The sequence below is a fragment of the Pyxicephalus adspersus genome, chromosome 1 (genome assembly GCF_032062135.1).
Source record: "Pyxicephalus adspersus chromosome 1, UCB_Pads_2.0, whole genome shotgun sequence".
NCBI lineage: Eukaryota > Metazoa > Chordata > Amphibia > Anura > Pyxicephalidae > Pyxicephalus > Pyxicephalus adspersus.
The window spans coordinates 100,411,977-100,431,513 of NC_092858.1; the positions used below are offsets into that span (position 1 = coordinate 100,411,977).

General features: G+C 37.9%; 1 protein-coding gene across 6 annotated transcripts in view; it reads left to right on the forward strand.

The window, feature by feature from the left end:
* Positions 1-19,537, forward strand: part of HIVEP3 (HIVEP zinc finger 3) — an 81,100-nt gene that overhangs the window by 8,018 nt on the left and 53,545 nt on the right. For all 6 annotated transcript variants that reach the window (XM_072420848.1, XM_072420826.1, XM_072420889.1 and 3 more), the window contains one exon: positions 11,506-11,567. The gene's annotated coding sequence lies outside the window, so the exon portion shown is untranslated. The remainder of the gene's footprint in view (positions 1-11,505; positions 11,568-19,537) is intronic.

The window sequence follows — 19,537 nt, forward strand, 5'->3', positions numbered from 1 at the left end:
ACTAGGGGGGTTAAAATGAAGACAGTATTCAGATAAGACAACATCTCCAATGGTTAGGCTGTGTCCAGCAATGCAGGTAATTATTAATCAACAGTATTTATATATTGCCAATATATTACGCAGCGCTGTACATTAAATGGAGTTGCAAATGACACAGATACAGACAGTGACACAGGAGGAGGAGGAGAGGACCCTGCCCCGAAGAGCTTACAATCTAGGACGCGGGGGAAGTCTCACACAATAGGAAGAGAGATGGTAAAGCCAAGCAGTCATGTTTGTGGCATTTAGCAACACCAATGATACCAGGATCCTGAGAATGGCCATGCATATAAATCTGATTGCCATTAAAGGTCCATGAGTTTTCTTTGGCACTTAATTGTTTATGTTCTGTTTTTCCCTGGTAAGAGCCAGAATATTTTTTTCCTGATAAATGTTGTGGCTAAATCTGGAAATATGCAGTTTTCTGACCTGTGTGTCTTGTCTATGGGATTGGGATTCATGGTTAATACATATCAAGTTCTGAACTTAACTTTGTGTTCATCCCTTCCACTCAGGTGAACCCTTTTTAGCAGCAGTGTATCCTTCTAAATAATATTTTAATCGACATAATGCACGTGTTCCAAGACAAAGTTTATCTCCAGAAGTTGATCCTTGAAACATGATGACACATACAGTGTTTTTGTTTTGGACAGAGGATTGGTTGGGGCTACCCTTGGTTCTGGAAATGTAAATACCAAGGCTAAATGCAGACAAATGTTTTAGTGTCGTGGAAATACAATACCTTTGTTTAGTATTAAATTATACCCATCACCTGTTTGTATTTGTATTTAGTGTAAGCCTTTACCTTACTTACACTACGATACTGCATGCTCTATATTTTATCATCATGTCTGGCCTTGTAAAATCCCTAATGGATTTGCTTGCTTATTAGCACCAAAGTAGATTAACTGAGAGTGGACTGTTTACAAGTAAGGAAACCGAGATCGTACCTTCATGGAGCTTAAACTCTAGTGTGCTTTCAGTGAAATTGAGCAGACGTTATCTCTTTGGGTGTGATCTAATTCACTTAATGGAAGGTTGGACCATTTTATTCTGTTTGCTTTAAAATAACATGATAACATTTTGTGTTTTTGCTTCTGCTGCTTGTGTAAAGGATTTATAATAGTAAGTTCTTCTTGACAAGATACCTAAAGGTGGCTATAAATTGGTAGAAATTTCCAAGTTGACTTCTTCTCTGGTCCTCTTGTCAGTGCTACAGCTGTACCTTTTTTTTTTTTTTTATCTCACGGGTGGCATTCTTTGGCCGCTCTCCTCCACACATTCACATTTCTTGTTCACCTTTCCTATTGACCACAAGTATATGGATCAAGCACACTGTGTACCAGCAGAAAAATTATTTATGTATCCAATGCATTTTGGATACTGAGTCCTTTTTTAAGCTTGGGAAAGAATATTGTTAATATCCAGTATTTCTAAGTATTCTATAAAATTCTTTGCACTGGTTGGTTTTGTCAGATCATAATAAATAATATTTTTATTCAGGTAAACAGAGTACTGGAAACTTATACCTAACTTCTGTGAGCTATTCATTTGCCATACCTAAGGGAATAAGGGACATCTTTTGGGGAAAAAGCATTCTAAAATATCACAGCATTGGGGGGCACTGGACTTGTCCTTGCAAGGAATTAGGTAAATATAAAAAAAAATCCTGCAGGCTGCCCTAGGTAATGCTTAAATGTGATTTTGAGCCGCCATGATTGAAAGTCCAGAAATCAAATAGTAGAGTAGAAGGGTTTGACCAAGGACATTAAGACTGGGAAATAGAAAAGGCTTGTTAATGCTAGATGTCTTCCAGCCAAGAAATGAGGAAGGCTGTAAGCAATTTCATTATATGAGAAAAGATTGTACAACTGTACAGGACTAAAAATCACGTTGGAATAAAGTTTTAAATTGGAACTAAACTTTAAAAATAGAAAATTGAAGTTGAACAGTGAAAACAATATTATTTTAATGCATTGATGAGTGTTATTGAAAAATATGGGCTTTTGCTTATGAATGAATGCCAACAGTTTACCTACATGACACCTTTCTGCCTTTGGTTCATATTGTTTTGGGGAGCTTGGCAGTGCTACCCCTTACTTTTATGATTAAGGGAAGGTGAGGCAGTGGCTTATTGTGGATGTTGTATATGTTGTGAATTGCAAATTGTTTCAGAAACCATCCAATGGACACCGTGAAGAGTACTTACTATTGTCATTTAGAGCTCCATGGTGTTTTAATAGACGTAATAATATATGCTTGACTGTGCAGTGAAATTAATTGTGTGCCAGAGATTGGCAAGGGTAGTGTTGTGGGCAGCAGCTTTAGAAAGGTCTAGTATGGACAATGATAAGACCCTGAGTTTGCATCAGAACAATTTCTCAGAACAGATGTATAGCAATGACCAAAGCCTGGTATCGGAGAATGTTTATGGCACTGGTAGTGCACATTTTCGAAGCAGTTGGCTGTAGGCTAAATGCATAGGGCAAATGTATGGGCAGCAACAAGACGCATGTATTGGATTGCCAGCACCAGATGGCTTCTTGTTTTTTGAGAAATTGTGGTCACACATGAAAGAGTTGGACGAGATGAGGGGTGCAACACAGAGCCAGCATGTACAAGCATGGTATTCATGCATTCAATGAAATAGCAGGGGTGAGGACAACCAGTAGGCTGCATGGTCATGAACAGCCCATTGGGTGCTGCAGATAAAGAACTAAGATGACCTGTAGGATTTGTTGTTGTGTAAATGTAAAGACCTAATTTTGTAGAGTAGAAATTTCTGCCAAGATGTGTAGTTCTTACACTCACATCACAATAAATAGTTCTATAGAGGAGAATAAGTATGGCCTGTATATGATGGGGTCCATGTGATTAATCTGTATCCCTTTTGAATGATTATATGGGAAGTTAGTAAGTTTCAGAAATATTAGTAATAAGGATGCAGTATACCTTTTTTGTTCTAAATATTCTGTGTGTGTGTAGATGGCATGTGAATTCCCATTAGATCTAACCGCTTTTTACCCAACAACAACAGTGATTATAAATTTTTATAATATTCTGAATAAAATGTAAGGAGCTGCTTTTACATCTAGGATACAATATAGACTGCATTTGTTACAGAATAACAAGGGTAAAGCAATTAAATAAAAAAAACTACGTGGAGGGTATTTGTTGTCTAACAGCAGTAAAAATAAAGTGTACTACACTGAGTGTGTTTGTTTAATTCACTTACATACAGCAGGTACAATATTCTGCTATATTTATAACATCTGTTGGAATGTTTATTATTCAGATTGATTTCATAATCTGAAATGAATGTATAATAAGCCACTTGGAGACATGATGCTTACATTAGATTGATCACATTATTATTATTAACGTGTATTTGTATAAGACTGCTATGTTACCCAGCGCTTTACAAATTCTTAGTCTTGTCATTGGTAAAGGAAAGGGGCTTTGCTTCCACATATTAGAGCCTAGTGATTTACCTTAAAATTATGTGATCCAAAATTCTCCTCAAGCCAACCAGATATTAAGAGTTTTAGTTTGACTAGTCTGTTCTTTACATATTTCGTCATATGAATGTGTTCTGCTTTGATACCTTTTTATCTAAGATCAGGAGTGATACATTCTCCCCATAAGCATCCTGGTTATTTGAAGAGTATTTTAGACTTGCTATGGACAATATTCTACCAATATATAAAGATTATGACTTGGTTAATCAATCAAGGAGCAGGACCCAAATGTGGCTTAGAATTTTTATAGTAAATGAGGAATCAAATGGAGTGTTTTGAGGGTTAGGAAAACAATTTTTACAACAAAATTTAGGATTGTGTTGGGGGCGGGGTGGGGGGCTGCTGTACCTTGTTTTAAGTGAAGTTATGTGTAAAAGCTAATATTATGTTTATATATGTAAGGTATTGGTGATATCACTGCGGAATTAATTGTGATATTCACCCTTTTTCTGTACAAACTTTTTTTTTTTATTTTTCCAAAAATGGAAATCTCCTGAGTCAGTTGTCTGAGATTAGCTGCAGCTTCCAGGAATTCTGGATGTGTCTCTGATCAGAAGGATGACAGCCAGCGGCTATCTAATTAGGAGCTGTTCCCTGAATGTGTATGGGACAGCAAGAGAAGCATAAATCTATCCTAAACAGGATATATAGAGTGGCGGTAGGTTTTACATGTATCCGGTACTTAGGGTGCAGAAGCTCTTTTCTTAAATTTTTACTGGCTATATACTGATAAAATGTCAGTAGAAGTGAATCTTGTCAGCCATATCCAAGGAAGATTGGCCTTTATTTATGTTTGTATTTTATAAATTCATATTACTACAGAAAGCAAACCATTCGTTTTCATCATAAGTGTTCAGAATTTGATATCCTTAAAATTCCCCCTCCTCTTAGATTGTAAGCTCCTCTGAGCAGGGTCCTCCCCTCCTCCTGTTTCATTGTTTGTATCTGTCTGTCACTTGCAACTCTTATTTAATGCACAGCACTGTGTAATATGTTGGTGCTATATAAATTCTGTTCATTAATAATATTAATAAAACAGTCTTAGGAGCAAAAATGCTTTAAAAGCAATTTATGTAAAATCAAATTTAATGTGGCAATATAATAATGAATTACTGTAAGAAATTGTAGAAGGCCCACACAGAAACTAAATGTAAACAGAATACACATACCCTGTTTCCCCGATTATAAGGCACTCTCTTATATTTTTTGAAATGCCTAAATATGCCCTGGGTCTTATTTTCAGGGGATGTCTTATTTTTCCATGAAGAAGACTACAGTACACATTTATTGTTGAAAGTCACCCATGATCACTCATGTTCCATTGATTGTCCCCTTCTGATCACTCATGTGGTCTTATTTTAATTATTTTTTTAAAAATCGGGGGTGGCTTACTTAATGGGGATGTCCTAAAATCGGGGAAACACGGTAGTACTGAGATACTAGAGGTATGGAAAGATATGGACTTGCAGAAAGCATATTTCTTAAGACCTGACTTGTGGTTGAAGGCTAAACGCCATATTACACTAATAAATACTTTCACTATGGGACTTACTCCCCACTGAGGGAGTAAAACTTACCTACCTTGGTTTTGAAGCAAGTGGCACTCACCTGTGCAGTGTAACACTCCAGATTGTGAGTGAGGCCTGGATTGTGTGTCGTCTTGGAAAAAACTTAACTACACAGGGTAACCTAAAATTTAAAAGGGTTTTCTTTTCTTTTTTTATTTAGATATATAGTGGCACCCAGCAATTGTAATCTTTGGATATTGTGGTTGGCTCTCTGTTGAGCATATTGAGCACCTGCATGCAGTGTAAGATTTTTTACCCATTTTAATTTCATTAACATTGCTCACTGCTTCAGCAGACACCTGAGTCCATGGCAGCTCTCTCAGGGAAGCTAAAAACTTGGGCAGGCCGTAGCTTTAATATAGGGAGATAGTAAATGGTTGTAACCCATGTTTATTTTGAAGTGGCTTCCAGTACAGCCTGTGCTGAATGCTTGTCTCCACTAAAACATTCAGCACCTTGGTGAACAGAGCAAGCTTTGCTGACAGATTTGTAATGGAAAATTCTGCTGCTACTACCATTTTTCTTTTTCAGCAGTTTTCATATTTTAGGTCATTACTGTGGGTTCTGGTACACTCTTCTAGGAAAAAAATTAATGTGTGTTTTCTTTGGTCTATTCTTATGCATTCACAGCTCTTTAGTAAATCAACCAGTGTCAGCTTATACTTTCAGGGCAGGGTGACAATATTCTTGGAAAGGTCCTCTAAACCCCTAAAACTCAAACTTTCAAACACTTACTTGCTTCTTCCTCACTTGCAGTCAACATTATTAGCTAGTGTCATCTGATGTTCTATGCTTAAGAAGGTGGTTATGACAAAGGAAAAAGATTTCATCATAGTAGGGAGTACTGTGTAGTGTAATTGGCTGCAGTGGAGGTAACGGAGTATTGGCAGGGTGAATGAAAAGAATTTGGAGGGGGGAACTTTTCTTTACCAAAATAGTTTTCACCTTCCTATATTTTAAGCTGTCCGTGTTTGAACAGTCTCCAAATAGTCCCTCTTAGAATATTGTGTGCAAACCTGCCCTCGATATTTAGGAAGTGGTCATGTAATTGATATATACATGGGCATTATGTACTGTGTGAGTTTCCTTTTTTTTACATTCTTGGCTTCAGTTTATTATGCATCTGCTACTTACCATTGGTTGTTATTATGTTTCCTGCTGTTACCCAGTTTTTTACCCAGCTTGATTTGTCTTTTTGTTTTGTTTTTTGAAGTAAAAAATGGTTTTGTTGTTGATCCTTCATGATATACCACTTGTACCTTTTTCAGGTGGTTGTGAACTAGTTCTAACTGGCCATTGTCTGCATCTTGCTAGCTGTACAAACACATTTTTCCAGCACTTTCTAGTTTTTTTCCTGTACAGACTCTATATGGAAAAGTGGCAAATGTCTTTCCAAAATCCACATATAACTGATCAACATCATTCCAAATAGCCAGGTTTGACTTGGCAATTTGGTCCTTTTCTACCATCACACTTTTAAACAAGCTATCTTTTGTGTTCTCTTTTACATTATTCTCTATTACATATTTTATATATAATACCTTAGCATACCTTCAAATAATTTGCATAACAGAAGGCTTACTATGAATGTCTGTATTTTTTTTGGCTTGCTAGAGTTCATTTTTCTTTGCACTTTGACAAGCCCTAGAAGGTAGTTGCCATGGAAAACATGATTTTTTTTACTTTACTAATTAAGCACTGATGGTTGAAGCAGATCTGCAAATTCCAAACTTTGGATTCTAAAGTATTTTAAACACAATAGCATACCTAAATATTCTTTAACTCTGGGTATTATAATTATGTTAACTGTTACTTGAAGGAGAACATATGAATGATGTTTGCATTCTGAGGTTTGCTCTTTTTGAGAGAGATGTAAAGACCTGGTGGGCACAAAGTTGCTCATCTTTTGATCTTACTAAAACTCTTTTGGGATATAGGTATTGTGTTAATAATATAATTGTCTGATTGCCAAATTCTGAATGACCTTGCATTCTTTATATTGGACCATAACAAAATCTTTCTCCGGTCTTACAAAAACTAATTCCTCAGGCATCTTGTCAACAAATGGTGAATCCCTCTGAAGGAGACTGGAACATCCCAACCCCCCCTATTCCACTGTGGCTCTGAAGTCAGTGAGGTCATGCATATGGAGGATCTCACCTTCAGTATTAAGCGCACCAGGGAAAAGTTCAGTGGGATATGGTTTCACTGGATTGAGTTCCTGGATTCCCTAACGTATAGACTCCACCTGAACCTGATCTAAAATATTGTATCTACCCACCTATCTAACCAGGAGCTGAACACATAGACCTCTTCTCCTCCCCACCCTCAAATATTTTTCCCCACTTGTTATCCCTTTGTTTTACTCTTCACTTCCTAATTTTTTTTCTTTTCTTTTTTTCCAGCTTTTTCTTTTCCTTTTATCTTTTCCTTTATCTTTTCCTTTATCTCTACCTTTTCGCATTTTATGGATTTGATTGATAGCCATAAGTACTAGCCACAGATTTTTTAGAGGAGTGTCTCCTTCGTTTGTATAGTTATTATTGTTATTGTTATTATTATTATTATTATTACTATTAATAATAATAAACAGTATTTATATATCGTAACATATTATGCTGTGCTGTACAATAAATAGGGGTTGCAAATGACAGACAGATACAGACAGTGACACAGGAGGAGGAGAGGACCCTGCCCAGAAAAGCTTACAATCTAAGAGGTTGATTAATATTATATCAAAATGTAGACTGTTCATAACTATTTGGGGGTGATAGCACTGTCATTTTATTTTTTATTATTTTATTTTTTTGCTATTGTTGCTCATCTGCTGCTGTGTATCTCAGAATTATTGTCTTTGTTAATTCTCCTTCTCTTAGATGAAGAATATTGCATTAAAAACAGTTCAAGAATTTCTTTTATAGATGCTTTTCCTCTTTGCTTGTAATTACTGGCAGGTTAGAGTCTCACTTTACCTGGGTTCCTTTCAAATATAAAGGATTGCTAAATGTATAAACAAAATCTGTTATATTGTAACTTATCAGTCCTTAGATATGATGGTTTCATTATTTTTATTAAGTTTATTTTTTCAGCAAGTACAGAAATACCTGTTTATCTTACTAGAAATTCTGTGTCCTGTTTCTTGCTGTAAACTAAACATCTATCTTCGTTTTGTAAACAACATAATTTACAATTAATTTAGGTGAAAAAAGGTCTACATATTTCAAATCTAGCCTGGTTGACAACCATCGGATCCATCCATATATGCAAAGTGGAGCTAGGATTATGTTATATGTTCTCACTTAATGTGTTTTTTTTTCTTCATATTCCAATTACTATTGATCTTAATTAATCACTCAATTACAACTATTTATTTTACCATCCACTTATTGATATGACTTTCTAATATATGTTGAGGGATTATGATTGTTTTTACAATACAACAGTTTCAATAGAATACTTAATTATTTGACAGCAAAATGTCTTGCTGATAATTTTTTTATTGATCTTTCCTTCCAATATCCAAATATTAATATGATTTGTAAGTACGATCATTTTGATCAAATTTCTTTACGGGCTAGTTTAAATCAGTCCATTGACAGAAATTGTTCTGTTCACAGATCTATCAGGTGAAAACTTACACAGGCACTTTTTCTATGGACTGGTAAGGTGCAATATATTACATGTTTGGTTTTACATGGCCTGGTTGTCGTCTTTAACTACCAGCTGGTCCTGTTTATGTAGTAAATATATGGTCCACGGCACCAGTAATAAATATCTTGTAATAGTAGAGGTTTGGGCTCTAAAATTTCCACAGTCTTCTCATTTCCTCACTGGTGACTGTGTGAAATTCATGTACAATAATTTGTTGTTGGATTTGCCAAAATGAACTTATTTGAATATTCAGGAGTTTGAGAGATCTTTCCAGCTCCAAAAATATTTTAATATAGGATATCTGCACATATTTACAATATGGTCATGGAAGTGTGAACTGTACTTTTTGCTGAATCTGTAGTTCTTCCAAACACTCAAATACTGAAATAAAAGACATTGCAAAGTTTAAGCATAGGCAATGTAGTTCCTTTGTGTCAAATATAAAATAGCAAATTGCCTTGCTTTCACTTAGAATCTTTAAGCCAGGTCACCTGGGTTTTTAAGAAAAGGCGTTTGATTTGTCATTCATTCTTAATTGTTTTTTGCTAGTCAAAATTTGATAAAATGTTATGTTGTCAGACTTCTATGTGGAAAGGTTACAAAGATTTCTATGGATGTAATGTATAATACCAACCTTTAGAAACCATAACAACTATTTTAAAGAATAAGCCATTATCATTTGGAGTAGAAAAGATTGATTTACCAATGTACTGCAACTCCTGCTGTATCCCATATAGCTATAGACTAAACTCATAGGTCCTAAAAGTTCCTTTTGAGGAACTAAACTCAAAAGTCCCCCAAAACAAAAAAAATTCACTTACCTTTAATCCCGCAGAGCAGTTGATTGTTCCAGAGGTCTCTTCCAACGAGTCCCGCGTCGTCCCGGCATCCGTCTTCGTGCCGGCGCTCCGGGCGTCGTCATTTTGGGCTCTTCTGTGTTCTTTTTCCTACATCACCAGACTCAGGTGCAATATTGGGTGACGTAGATGGGGGAAAAAATGCTGATCTCACTGCGCATGCGTGAGATCGGCAATTTTTTCCCCCTTTTCGCGAAAAGACTCCTTCTGCATGTGCCCGAGATGCTCGGGCATGTGCAGGAGGAGCACCCAAGAGCCTCCCGGCTTGCGTGAGGTAGGTATCCCGGGAGGCTTTGCACTCCCATTCACTCTCAATCGCCTAGGTGAGTGAGAATTAGGGGGCGGTGTTGCACTTAAAAAAACAAAAAAACAAACAGAATTTTACTTAACATAAAGGGGGTTGTCTACCCGTTTATGTAAAGTGAAAATTTTGAGTTAACATATGCTTTAAAGCGTACCTAATTTGGCTAAGTGATGGTTATTTTTAGCCATGAGTCTGCTATATTCAGCTGTCACTGGATTGCTTTTATGAGTTAAGTAAACCAATCCCTATATAACTTTTAGGTTCCTTTTTTAAAAAGTTTTTTTTATATTGTGTTTTTTATATTTTTATATTTTTTAAAGTTTTTAAAAAATATATATGGAATAGAAGGCTCTATGATGTCACCACAGAATCCTGTTCTGGAACTTCCTGTTTGGCAGTGACTGACAGTTCACAGTTCAGACTATAAGTATTTATTATATTTTCATATTAAAACCAACAAAATATTAAAGACCACTGTATAATAGGGGTGCAGACGACAAGCCCACATACATATTGTGATATTGAGGGGGATCAGCAGCCACAGATAAGCATATAGGACAGAGTTCAAATGAAATAATGTATACATTCAATCAATTATTTGGGCCAAAAAATTACACCTCATTTACAGCAAACACAAATAAAACTTTAGAGCGCGTATTCGCTAAGAATCCCAAAGTCCTGTAAAGTCTAATTTACAAATTAATTGTTATGGCTTGAGGTCCAGGCTTTAGGTAGGTAAAAAAACATAAATCTTCTTGGCACAGACCTTCACACGTGCTTGCTGCCTTTTCAGAGCAGAGACCCCTCCTATAGCATACTCTTGCCATTTATGGCCCAGACCTTCCATCTGGCTGGAGCAAAGCCCAGGTGTGTACGCAGGTGGAATGGGAAGACCCACCTAGTACCTTGCTTCCCATTACAGATGTGCTGTGTATTTTAGCATGCCAGTTTGTAGCTAGCTCCACAGCAGGAGCCCCAATTCAAGGGTGACAATGCTTTTTCCTGTAGGGTGAACATCTTCACCGTAAAGGATAAAGTTATTAGAAAGTATCCAGCTTGATTAAATTATACTGTGGGCTTTTAAAAGTAATTGAAGCCATGAATGTGCTTTTATTGTCAATGGCATACAGATATATCCCATATATAATTTAAAAAAAAATGTGAGCTTACATACTTTAAATTCAATTCTGTGAAGAATCATATTTATGGTTATTTAGGTTAATATAAATGTAGTAATAATATTTTAATATATAAACAGTCTATACATTGGCTGGATGCTCTGTATAGTGTTTATTGTGGCATTGCCATTTACGTTTTGTGACTACTTACCGTAAGCTTGCTTCCCATTTACACATTTTAACTTCCCTCACAGCTGTTAGGCCTGGGGAGAAAAAGGGGGATTGTTAATAACAATGTTTGACTGTTAGAACAGGATGTGTAATGTTAAGTAATATACATTTATATTGTTAGAATGTTATTTTTTTTACTACCAGAGTCCACTTTAACTAAAGGGGTTGATGATGTAAATATTGTAACCTTGTCTAATATGTTCTATATTCTGCTTGTAGGTGCTGCCCTTTTGGAAACTTAGGAAGAGTGTGACGTCTCTGTGTGGCATTGTTTACAAAAAGTAAGACAGTTTAAATATTTTTGTATTATATTTGTATTAAGGTATTTATTTGATTAGAACTTCTCTCAATTCTCATTGCTAAACAAATTTAGTAAATATTACTGCTAAAGTATTCATTAAGTACCTGGACAGAACGGACAGGACATTTTAGGGGGCAGTGATGAGCAAACCTGCTCTCCATTTTCTCCGATTTGGAAGTATATTACATCAAATAAAGGGAAAAACTTGGCTCACAGGCTGTTCTAGAGTCTTTAGAATTCCATTCATTGGTGGTTGGGGGTCTTTTTTTTTTCCAGCATTTAGACTGTTTCCCAACCAGACTGGTAAGTTTAACTTACAAAGTTGGAAAGGTCCTAGAGAGTTTGATAAAGAACCACATAGAGCAGCTTCTGCTAGAAAATAGTATATTAAATGATAGTCAGCATGGATTCAAGAAAGACCAAAGTTGTCAAACAAATTTACTTGAATTAAAATTTTGGGATTGAGTACCATTTCTGTGTTTGCAGATGACCCCGAAGTATGTAATGGAAATTAGTCTATACAGGATGTCTATAATCTACAAGCAGACCTGGATGTACTGTTTAAATGGGCAACCAAGTGGCAGATGACATTTAGTTATGAGAAATGTTAACTGCTGGTTCGAAAAGGTTGGCGACCACTGGTCCAGGGGGAATACATATGATATGATCACCCTGTATAAATATATAAATGGTCCATATAAAAAACTCTCTTCCTAATTATTCACTGTAAGGTCATTACACAGAACAAGAGGGCACTCTTTGCATCTGGAGGAAAAGAAGTTTAAGCTCCGGATAAGGAAGGGATTCTTCACTGTAAGGTCTGTGAAAATGTGGTATAGGCTCCCTAAGGAAGTAGTTTTAGCAAATACTATAGACTGCTTTAAGAAAAAGCTGGATGCTTTTCTAGAAGCACAGAATATAACTGAGTATCAAGGCTTTTACCTAAAGATACCAGACTGTTGATCCAGGGGACATCCGAATGCCTCTTGGAATCAGGAAGGGATTTTTTACCCTGTTGGAGCAAATTGTATCAGGGTTTTTTTGCCTTACTTCCTTATTTCTGGGATATGTTTATTTCCATAGTGGTTGAACTTGATGGACTTATGTCTTTTTTCAACCTGACTTACTATGTAGCTATGTACCCAGGGTGCTTCGGGTTCCTCCAGAAGTTGTTAGGGGTGTTTGGACCTCAGATCAGTTACCTTTGACACTAATTATCTATATTTGGGACCTTCTTGCCACTGGCTAGCAATGTATTTACATCTGTGTAAGTGTGTAATGACAACCCTGCTAATGTATTATGAACTGTGTTTATAGTAATTATAGCAGAGGCTCCCTAAGGCATGGGTTTTCCCACGTTAAAAAGGTTGGGAACGGCTGATTTTGACCAATTTACTAATCACTATTAAAATGAGAATTCCATCTATAGAGTAGTAAACATAATCTAAACCCCAGGTTTTTATTCCTTCCAGTTAAGAGACAATCCTATACCAGGTGACCTATGCTTAATGATTGAATGCTGCTGAATACAACATGGATTGCTTAAAGCACACACTCTTGAACAGGAACCCCTCATCCCTAGGATATGTTTGAAAATAGAAAAATGCATCACTACTTAAGCTTATTAAAAATATACAAGGCTCCTTTGTTCCCCAGTGCCTTCAAAGTCTGTTGGTATTTACACATCTGTAGGGAGATTTTTGGCATAGCTTGATTAACAGACTCAAAAATCTGTGGTGTTTTATCAGTTTGGGCTTTTACATACTAACAATCAAAAACATGTAGTGTGGATAGCCAGTTCAAAATCTGTGAGAAGAATTTAGAGTATACCACAAGCAATATTTAGGTCATGGACCTGGTCTGTGTTATTAGAATTCACATGCTTACCACACCAAACTATCCATTGAGCTGAAGTGACCAATTATTTTAGTGGATTTTCTTTGCTGGCACCTTCTGAAAACTGTTTTCTAAAACATGTACTCAATATGTTGTTTTGAAAGTTCTTGACATGTTTGTAATTTTTTTGTGTTAACTTTTTTCCTAAAGCTTGAAATGGCTTGTTTTTAAAAATCTGGCACTTCTTTATTTCCCATTCTTTTAGCTAGTCATTACTAGCTAAAAGAAATAGCTAGAAAGTGTATCTAGTGTTCGCTATTGAAGCTTTTAGTCCTCCTGCATCACCTGAATGCTTACTGAAGTGTTCAAATGCAACATCACACTGCTAGCTTATTTCCTGTGCTCTTCTTTTTATAGGCTACCTTATGACTTTCCCCTCTAGATTCCAGTGGGCAATATTATTGCAAATGTCATAGATTTTCCAAATATCATTCTGTTTTGTACTCTGCAAGGGATTGTGGAAATTCCAGACAGGTATACGGTCTTATGTATTTTTTATGATTATGTATTTCACTTTAATATAAACCCTTGCAAACCATAATCTTGATGGCCTTTTTCATTTTTTATACATTATGATCCAGTATTTATAGCTTGTAATTTATATTACCTTAGGTAGTGAAATTTGTACATCTTCAAATCATGTAATACCCATATAACCTAGCTGCTGCTGGACCATGGCCAGACAAGATGAAAAAGACGTACAGGTTTTGATAGAGAGGTCAAGTTTGGCACTGAGTGAATCAAATGCTTACCCCATATCTCCATTTCTTTTTTTGTTTTTCAATATTTTTTAAAATTTTTTTTAAAAACAAGGAAAAGTAAACAAAACAATGTAAAAGGAGAACTAGGAACAAGGATACATTTTGTATATAAAATACAGTGTACAAACCTCTAGAATTGCAATCTCAGAAACATGATAGGGATACTGATGGGAAAATTTTTGCCAATCTATCCGGAACTACATACCATTTAAGCATGACTTTATAGTTGGCTTCCACCAAAGCAGAGTTCAAGGAAACCTTAGATTGTGAGTAAACAGTGTCCCACCAATCCTCCAATTCCCATGTTACACCGGGATCAGATTTGTGTGGAGAGGATAACTTTGGATGGTTGCAGTACTTTTCCCAGAGCTGGATAGAGTGAGACAGAGCGGGGCATCTCATAACCCCTCTTGACTTTTTCTTGCCCCACATGAGAGATTCTATGGAACCCGGGAAACTATCATGATTCTTTATCTCGACCCATTTAGGTCGGGCTCCATGCAATGCACTCGGTGACAGTTGTGCCACCTGTGTAGCCACATAATAGTACTTGAGATGAGGGACTCCCAAACCCCCCCATTTGCTTAGGGGCGAATAAGGTGTCCTTTCGGATTCTGCTCTTTTTACCTGCCCAAATAAATTTCAGTATTTTAGATTGGAGGAGTACAATCTCCTTCAGGGACCTGAATTGGAAGAATATGAAAAAGATAAAGTAGCCTTGGGTGTAGGTTCATTTTGATGGCATCAATCCTCCCCAACCATGACGGCGGTGAGCGGGACCACAGCTGGAGGTCAGCATGGAGTTTCCTAATAAAAGGGGAATAATTAAGTCTCTAAAGGCTGCTGTAGGAAATGTGTCATCTGGTTACCCAAATACTGGAAGGAGCCATCACTCCAGCTCATGTCAAATTTACTTTTGATAGTTGCTAGCAATCCTACTGGAATATTTATATTAAGAGGTTGGGATTTGGCTTTATTTACTTGTAGACCTGAGCATAGGGAAAAGTCATCTAAAAGTTTGAAAAGGTTAGGCAGGGTGGTAACTGGGGAAGTGACAAACATCAATATATCGTCAGCAAATAAGGAGCATTTGTGTTCAATCGGACTGCACATGATTCCCTTCATCTTGATTATTGCGCATGGCTATCGCTAGTGGTTCGATTGCCAAGGGAAACAGGAGTTGGGATAGAGGACAACCCTGTCTAGTCCCCCTTCTGATTTTTATGGCAGTGGAAAAGACCCCCCACGATATTTTGCTTCCGGGAATCATAGAGAGCAAGCAACAAATTAGCAAAATGAGGGCCAAAATCCATATTGGATAATACCTGAAACAGATCGTTCTAGGGAAGACTGTCAAAGGCCTTTTAAAGGTCAAAGGAAATTAGCATTGCCTGACGTTGAGGTCCCCCATCCCAATTAGAGTTCACCACTGATATGAAATCAATTGCTCGTCTCATCTGATCGGGGGCCTCTTTGTGTTGCATGAAACCCACCTAGTCTGGATGGATATAAGCCCCTAAAAAGGAGCCCAATCGAATTGACATAATCTTTGTCTTGAGTTTAAGGTCACAATTAAACAAGGAGATCGGCCTGTAATTGGCAATCTCTGAGGCATCTTTCCCTGGTTTGGGAATCACACTAATGAATGCTCTATTAGCATCGCCCTAGAGAGGGTGTCCCTCTTTCAGAAAATTGAAATAGTCTACCAAATGTGGAGCTAGAGTTGTTTTAAAGGTTTTATAGTACATTAGAAAAGCCATCGGGGCCAGGTGAGCTTCCCAATTTAAGAAATCTAAAAACGCAATTTTTGGTTGTAAGAGGTCGGGAAGTGCGTGGGTTATAGGCCTAGGGTTGAGTTTGTTACCTAGGAGGCTCGCCCGGCTTATCACTCCAAAGGAAGAATTTATGTGCAGCCCAGCGTATAGATTTCTTCTCTAGTTGTGAGTAGTAAGTTGAGTTCTGTACGTTTGGTATCCAGTTTAGATTTTAGCCCAGAAAGAGGATCCTTTTTATGTTCTAATTCTAACCTGTGATAGTCTTTAAGGTGATCATCAATAAGTTTATTATGGGCCTTTTTGCGTGAGGAACCTATTTTAATAAATTCACCCTTAATATTTGCTTAATATATGCTTTGTGAGCTTCTCAGTTGATGGCCGGAGATGTGTCGCTAGAAAAATTGATCTGAAAGAAACCACGTAGAAGATTTTCTATTTCTGCTTGTACCAATGGATCGGAGACCAGACTTTCGTTATGTCTCCATCTAAACCCTGCTTGGGTCCTGCTAAAGCCCATTAGATATATGGCCATGGGATCATGGTCAGACCAGGGAGTTGACAAGATGCGGGCCCCTAGTACACCTGGAAGCATGTGGGAGTGGGCCAAAACATGGTCAATGCGTGAGTACTAGTTATGGGCCACTGGGAAATAGGTGTAGTCCCTGACTGATGGGTTCATTTCCTGCCAAGTATCTATGAGATCATACTTTCTCAATAAAAGGGAAAGGCCATGACTCTTCTTTGGGGGGGGGTCTCCATATTTACATTAACTAGTTTTATCCAGAATATGATCTAAAACTAGCTTAGAGTTACCTAACAAAACAAGTGAGCCTTTCACTTTAGGCCATATCTCATCCAGTAAGGTGTGGAAGAATGCCAACTGGCCCTCAGTGGGTGGATAATACGAGACTACCGATATCAACTGGGTACCCACATAGCCAATTACCATCAAAAATCTACCACCTGGGTCTCTAAAAACCATTTGAGGTGCAAAATTCAAGCTCTTCCGAAAACACAGTAGGACCCCACATTTCTTCTTATCTGAATTTGCATTCCAAAATATTTAATGAAAGTACCTCGGAACAGAATTGTTGGAAAAATGCGACCACCGGGAAATCCTGATTATTGCTCCTCCCTTGCTTTCACTTCCAGGAGCTTCAAAAAGCTCCATCTTGTCAGGGAGATTTTACCCGGGTCAAAACAATAAATAGGACCCAAACAAGATTCCCTGTTGGTTGAGGGCATGTGTGACCACAGCTCTCCAGATCTGAGTAAAGTGGCAAATGATCTCCACAATAGACCTATAGCTTAACATTGAAGGACTATCCTGTGGGGATCATAATCTAGACATGGGCTCAGCAGCCACAACATAGTTAACTCTATGAAGTACATAAAAGCATCAAATACAAAAATAGTTCAACAATCAAGTGCCAAATAGCCCCCATCGCAGTAGTAAGGCTCCCAGCAAAAAAACAAAAAAAAAAAAAAACAAAAACAGACAAAACGCCAAAAATGCAGCACTGGAAGATAGAGAGGCAAAAACAAATAGGCTTAAGAAAACCACAGTAGTAGGGCACCAGGTCATCAAGCGTTGGAGAAAAACTGCAACAGGAGAGTGTCCAGAAAGAGATTTCAAGATGTCTTCTGATGGTTGTTTGCCAGATGCCTTTCTTTTTGTTGTGGGTAAAGAGAGGTAGAGACCTCTGTTTCTAGCGTGGATGGGGAGTCTTCCTTTGTGATAAGATCCAAGTCCTTGAGAAAGTTGTTCACCCTCTCCAAAAGAGGAGAAGGAAAAACTTTTCCCTTCCAGCTGGAAGATCAATTTTAATGGAAACGCCCATCTATATTTAATTTTGTGGTTAATAAGAACCTATAGTAAGGGTTTGAGTGGCCTTCCGTGTTGAATAGTAAAGGGTGTTAAATCTGAGAAAATTTTAATCTGATGGCCTTCCATCTCAGTATGGTCCAGGCCCCTTGTTGCCTTCAGAAGAGCTTCTTTAGTAGTGAAATAGTGGAGCTTGACAATCACATCTCTGGGGGGACCATCCGGTCTGGGTGCTGCAAGTGTCCTGTGGGCCCTGTCGATTTCAAGGTGGGACTCTGGTAAGATCTGGTAAGAGACCATGTAAAAATCTCCTCGTAGCATCTGTAACATCTTTCACAAATTCAGGGAGGCCCCTGATTCTAAATTATGTCCATGGGATCTATTTTCCAGGTCATCAATTTTAAGTTGCAGATCTTCAGTCTGATTGTGTAGCACTGTAATTTCCTTGGAATTCTGGGTTTATTTTGACATCGTCTCATTTTCTCTTTTTTCAAAAACATCAATTCTAGTGCCCAAGTTCTGTAAATCTTGCCACCGTTCAGAGGTGAAAGTCACAGTAACTTTGGCCAGTTCTGTTTGCAGGAGTCCAGCCAGGTTGGAGAAAAGCCTGCTTTCTTCTGAAGGGGGTGATGAAGCGACGGTGATGCAGGGGGATCCTGTGAGAGCACCCGGAATCTGGATCCAGCAATTTAGGGCATATCCTGAGAGAAGGTGGATGTTAGATCCCTCCCTGTGATGGGCTTGGGGGTTGAGAACTGCAGGTCCGAGCAAAGCTGGGGGGGGGGGGGGGGCTGAGGTGTGATGGGGTAAGGAGAAAGTTGCTGGGGCTGGCCGCTGAAGAGTGGGGTGAACTCTCTTCCCACCCTTTGAAAGCTGTGCCCCCGCTCATACCTTTTGGAAGAGATCTTCTCCAGCCTCAGAGGTTGAGACCGCGGGATGCGGTCTTTAGACTTGTTTCCTGACTTCCCGACCATCTTCAAGCTGTGCAGGGAGAAATCCGGATCCTGCACAGCTGATCTGTAGCGTGGCTGCTGAGTAATGCTTACAAAAGAGCCGCCGAGGAATCCGGAGGGTGCCGAGCCGTCTACAAAGCTTCCTTAAGGGACGGTGGGGCATGTGCACTCCCATTTGTCTTTTTTGGTTTGGGTGTTTAGTAGGAGTTTATCCTTTGCGTGCATGCTCCTGTTCCCTATTTCAGACTGTTGAGGAATATGCTATCCAGTATTTGTATTGTAATACTTCATTCTAATTTAGTGATCACATTCATCAGCTTATCTGGAAGATAAACTTTGTGGTTATTTTTTTTTTTTAAGCAGGTGCACATAAAATGTCTCAAAGTCACTTTAGTTGACTGTGTTTCTGCCCTCCGTGTTCAGGAACGATGGTTCATACACTTTCTTTTAATGCCTGAAGTGATATTGTATAGATTTAGGTTGGGGCCCTTTTAGAAAAGGTCAAGGTTTTGCATTGTTAATGATGTGCTTCCCTGAACACTTCCTCAGTGCTGAGTATATTAGATTTATTATTGCAATCAGGTGCCGCCTTAGAGAAGCTGTACAGTAAGGTTGATTTGAATTATATATTATGACACTTTATGAATGTGTCTGCTTGTGCAATCCTGGTTTATCGAACATCCAGGGTGTACATATGAGGCCTCCTGTACTAATCAATAAGACTGAATTATTGAAACAAA